Source organism: Thunnus albacares, chromosome 20 (assembly GCF_914725855.1).
Source record: "Thunnus albacares chromosome 20, fThuAlb1.1, whole genome shotgun sequence".
Classification (NCBI taxonomy): Eukaryota; Metazoa; Chordata; class Actinopteri; order Scombriformes; family Scombridae; genus Thunnus; species Thunnus albacares.
The window spans coordinates 14,387,331-14,393,330 of NC_058125.1; positions in this window are offsets into that span (position 1 = coordinate 14,387,331).

Genomic DNA, 6,000 nt, shown 5'->3' on the forward strand with positions numbered 1-6,000 from the left:
TGACTGATTCACCTTACACAACAAACTAGTTAAACAATAAGTTCAGTAGACACCAAAAGGAACCCGAATATAGTCTTCTTTTTGGCTTATTGCTCTCAAGCAGAAATATAATCAATGCAAAGTACTGTACATGATGATTATTCTAAGAAAAACATTATCCAAAGAAGCCAGGGGATAACAGCACAGATGGAAGTAAAACTGGCACCATGGTAATAGCATTTTCAGCTGTCAAACTGTCACATACAACATTACATGGGCCCTGCCTTCCTCCTATCTTGCTCTGATAGGTGGGATGACAGGCAGCAAGCTAATTTGCTCAACACTGTATCTGAAAAGTCTGGAATCGCAGGGAGACGGAGAAAAAAAATTCAAAAAGACGCTTGTCATGAGTGGGATTTGAACATTTCAGTATCTCTGCTCAAAGACCAGAAACCCTCAGATCAGTCAGCCGTCGTGATGTGTGCGGGGAAACAAAAGATGCACCAAAAGGAAAAATAATGATATATTACTCGTCCTTATGATGCTAGAATTTCCAGACTCCCTGTCGTTGATAAGCATCAAGGTAACTCCCACTGCACTGACTTTTCCTCGGTTTCTTTTTCTTTTCAGTAATGATCAAACGACTTCCAGCAGCGACTTCTCACACTGATAGCAATTTGAAGTTGTCATGTCAGACAGACCTGCTATTGATAAGGTGTAATTGCAATTCCGCACATTTCAAGCTGGCCTTGATGTTTACTGTCGGCCAGTGTGAGACGCTTTCCTCCTCCCTGTAATCTTGTCAGTTTCACCTCTGACGGTAACGACATGCAGAAAGTCAATGAATGGCTTATAAGTGCATGATCTATGACAGACAGCTGTTGAGTTATTCCACCTGAAATCACCATGGTGCCATCTTGCGGATGATAACGTTCAATTTGAAAGAAGTCAAGATGTCAACTTCCTGAAAACGCACACACACATACAGAGATTCTTCAAGGTAACTCTCCATGATAGCATGACTGAGATCCATCTTAACGTAGCCTGATGCCGGGGCTTAAAAGAGACTGCCTGTGTTTGTATTCACAACAGTTTGTGGTGGAATAACATTCCGTTTTCCAGTTCAGGGAACAGAGGGGCCTTTTTTGATAGATGGTGCATGTGTGTGGGAAGAAATAAAAAGGCCGCCCATGTGCACACACACTCATTCGCACGCTCATACACACACATACAGAGTGGCAGACAGAGACAGGAGCTTTTAGTGACTGAGGCACTCTGCTTTGAATGTGCAGATGAAAACAGCACTTCAGTGTTAACCTTGAAGCATTGAGCAGTGCTGCCTTCCAAGTACGTGAGAACCCAGAAGGACCACAAAACAAATTATTGGACCTACGGGCTGCAAGTAAAATTACCTCGCTTTCTGCCTCTTTATTTCCATGAGTAACCCTTCATAGTTTATGTTGACAGAATATTAAAGAGCATGGTGAGAGAGATGATGGAAAAGGGGCATATCCATCTCTCCATCTTCGACTCAGAATTTATTTTCCTTTCTCTGTGGGCCACTGCCTTTACGAACGACATCCAAGTCAGACACAACGCTTATCTTTCTGCAGGAAGTTTATCTTATATACAGAGCATGAGGTGTTTTGCCATCAAATGTGCAATCTTTTACAAAAAATATTTTCCTCTATCATGTTTATCAGTGTAAAAACACACCAGTGTTTTCTATTGTGTCGCTGCAATCGCTTGTCCATTTCATTCAATCTAATTTTCTGGATTGCAGTGTTAAGAGGAGCACAAAGATATTCATGGTTTATTCTGTTAGATAAAAAAAAAAAAAAACTCTTACTGTGCCAGCACCCAGCATAAACCATAACCACACCTGAGCTGCAAAGCAGCATGAGCTGTGATGTTTAATAATATAAAAGTCTATCTAATATTGATGTGTTTTTTATTAAAAAAGATAAGAACATGAGATGGTCATGAGCAAGTATTACCAGTGAGTTCGAAAAGCTTAGAAGACAGCTGGTGCACAAAACAAAGACAAAAGATGAGAGATTTGGCTAATTTTACATAATGTGATCCAAATTAAGCAGCTGCTGATATTTATGTCACAGACTATGCAATGAATCTGCTAGACAGCCCCTTGATGTATTAAGGGAGGGAAGCGACACATGCAAATAGCTTAGTGGTGAAACTAATCATCACCCTGAAATTATTCTGTATAAGCATTTCTACTTCTGACTTGTTCTCTGATATTCCTGTGATTTGCTCTCTCTTCATTCTCGGCTGAGATGTATTATGGTGCAGTTTAGAATTGGTTTCATTTTCTCTTTCAACCTGTAGCGTCAGATAAGGGTATAACACCTTAAAATCCCAGTTTATCATATTCTCTCTAAACTCAACCTATCCAAAAACCTGACTTATCTTGTAAGTCTCCTACGTCTCCTTGGCAGGAGTTGTCATTCTTGGGCAAGTAGTTGACCCAGGGTTGCCCCTCTCTGCTCCGCTCTCCTCGAGGCTCCCTGTGGTATCTCTTGTCTGTGATTCACGTTCTTATCTCCTCAGTGCATACAGTGAGGTAGACCGCACAGACACAGGTCGCAGGACCAATCGCATCGGCACATCTGAGTGAATTATTCAAATTGCCGAGAGCAAGAGGTGCATACAACCTTTTCCTCTTACGTGAGAGGAATGGCTGGTCAGGCAGCAGTCATTGCAGATCAGGCAGTCATTTAGATTGGACAAAAATGTAATTTGTTCTCATATCTGATTTTATTATAATGGTTGTAATAGTGACTTGGTATTAATGACCTGGTGTCCATCTTGCGTCGTGTGCAGGGTTAAGTTAATGAAATGACAATGAGTCGCAGCTCATGTGTCCTAAACGGGTTACATAGATCATATTTATTCCCATGATTGTAATAAAGTGCATGCACGTGTGGAGATGTTGACACAAGGCAGTAGAAAAAGACAGGCAACAGTAGCGCTGTCTGAACATCACAAATACCAGAGCTAAAGGTAACAGGGTGGAAATCAATTACATGGTCGGCTCACCTAATGATATCCACCTCTGCAAGAAGGTAGATAGCACCCTGAGCAATATTAAGGTGGACGCTTTCCAATGAATTAAGTAAATAACTTAAAATTACTAGAGAAAATGCTGCTTAAGTATATCACAAGTAGGTTTGTAAAGCTCTTCAATTCACACTCTCAGTGGAGAAAAGAACTGTAAAGAGTGCTGCAAAATTGCATTAAATTATGTGTGAAAATATTTTTTTAAAAAAAAGAAACTGCTGGGACAGAAATGTACTGCCAGTTTCAATATATTTTGAATAGCATATGTTTTGCTTTGAGGTGAAACCGTTTCGTGAGCCAAATGTTAACACGCTCCACTTAAGCTCAGAAAATACAGTGTTTCAGTGTGAGTTATTTTTCAAAATATTTAATAGTTTCTACTGGACCATTCATCCACAGTTGAACTGCACTTCTGCTGCAGTTACCGTAAATGGTGAATCGCTGTTACGCTGCCAAGTCCAGCAGAGAACAATGCAAACGCTGCACAGTCTCAGAAACCATAAATTTGCCCTAAATGAGGTAGATGTTTCCTCAGATTGGACAAGGAATCTTTCGGTGCCCAAAGCATTGATTTACAGAAGACAATCTCTTCTGTGGATACAATTATCTGAGTTGCTGCTACCTACCCGCTTGTGTGTTTGGCTGATCTTTGCCTGCAGTATGCAGAAATGTCATTGTACAATTATCATGCCGCAAGTGTTCAAGTTTGGACTGTAACCTTTTCCGACCTTTAACATTTTGATTCATTAAGTCCCACTTTTCTTTGTAGGTTAATAATACTTACAGATGCATTTATTTTAAAGGTAATTATGTAATGCCTGCACAGATACTGTTCAAAACATACCAATTGCTGCTTCAGCGCATAGAAAAATTAATACTGTTGATGTGATGTGTGAATGAGTATATACACCAACAATATGAAAGAAACTAACATTCTATTACACACAGATGTTAAGCACTGTAATAGTGAATCTTTTCTAATATCAAGTATAATGAGGGCTGCATTTAAAAATACAATACATAACAGAGAGCTTTTGAAAAAAATGTGCATCCTAAAATAAAGTGGATCGATCATATTGGGCTCTTAGAGTGTTTATTTTCTGTGGTGTCAGTTTGGATCATTTGAATGGGTATACTTGCTAAAAATATTTGTGTTCATATGAGACAACCTGTATTTGAACTACCTGTGGGACATAGCCTAAGAGTCTGTCCATTCTAGATTAAAAGCTGTCTTTTCGCTGCCTACTTTTCTCTTTTTAGAGCACGCCATGTGAAATTACTTTTCTCTGACTGGTTGTTCAGTTCTGATCGCCTGCTGTGCTCATGCTTATGGTTTTATTATTATCTAGTGCTGATAATGCCTCTTTTTCATTCTTCCCGTTTTTGTAAAAATTTGAATGAAGGACTTTGACTTTTACTGTGCAGTATTAATAGTTTTACTATTAATAGTTAATAGTTTTACTTCAGAAAAAAAGTTTTGAGTACCAATATCAACATTGCCAGTTAGAGAGAGAGTGAAAAATAAAGCAAGACAATGTTACACAGAGCCCCCAAGTCACTAAATCTGTCCCTGAAAAAACACCTCCAAGTCACAGCTACTTGCGGTCAGAAACTGAAACCTGTGAAATGCAGTCTGGTTCATCAGGTGTATTAGTTGCTTGCTTTGACATAACCACCATGGTCGCTTTGCATACATACACTCCACCCACCAGTTTATCAGTAAAGAGTGTAACCCATTACTGAGATTCAGGCATGAAGGTATAATTTTGTTATTTTCCTCATGCAGAGAATTTAAAAGTGTGATCATCAAGGTGAGATTCTCAAGGCAAACCCTCATTCACCCTCAAATTATATAACAGCTCAGATCTGACAGACATTAAAGTCAGTGAGACGGTATCTGTGGCTTTTCTCCCAGATACGCACTTTTCTCTCTGCTGTGAAGCTAGAAGTTGTCTTAAAGCCTCTACTTAATGCAGGTGAGTGGGTGATACAGTACTAATTAGTTTTTAAATGACACTTCACGACCAATGAGAGTATTGCACAAAGGAGGAGAAATGTGTAGTTGCAGGTAAAGAGTCTGAACCAATAGTTTTGATTAATAGATGCTAATGTGGCTTGCTTTACAATTTTTTCAACTAAGCATACTTGTAGACAAGAAGAAATACCATGAACTGAACCCTCATTTAAATATCTGGTATCATGGCTTTTTTGACTCATTTGTATATATACAGAATCTATTTTAAACTTATCTGTGATGTTTTACTCTAAATCCATCTTTCCTTACAGCCCAGTTTCCTCTCTGTCCTCCAGCAGGCTATAAATGACCACTCAGATTGGCTGGAGGTGTGGGCCCCACCTTGACCCCCAGCCAATCGGAATACCACCCTAATGAATAATGCAAGTTCCCTTGCCGCACATCTTTACCTGGAGTCATGGCTGCAGCTGGAGACGTAAGACAATAGCGGTCTATTAACTGAAGTCTGATCCTGAATGGGAAGGGGAAGAACCTGATGTTGAATTGTTGAGATTTCAAAAGGATGTTTCAGAACAGTAAGATTGTGTTTCCTAACAAAGTGCTGAGATATAATTGGATAATTCATATTCATTGGTGCTTTCATACATTAATACAAGACAATTACATAATTGATTATTGACACACCTGATGCATGTGAAAAAGATATGTAATCTATAGAATCCTGGAAGAATATCTTCTGTTGGCCCTTTGTCATTACATGCATAGATATCAGATGTTATCTTAACTGAGGGTGTAGCATATCACAGTCTTTTGGCATTTGCATGACTCAACAGAAATCAATCCTTATTTCCTCTATCATCTCATTGTTAGGGTCAATGTTTTTGTCGGCATATCAAATTTGAGTCATCAAATTTTCAGTCTGGCCTGCTCTCTATGGCAGATTGACTCATCAGTCACCTGGGTCCATG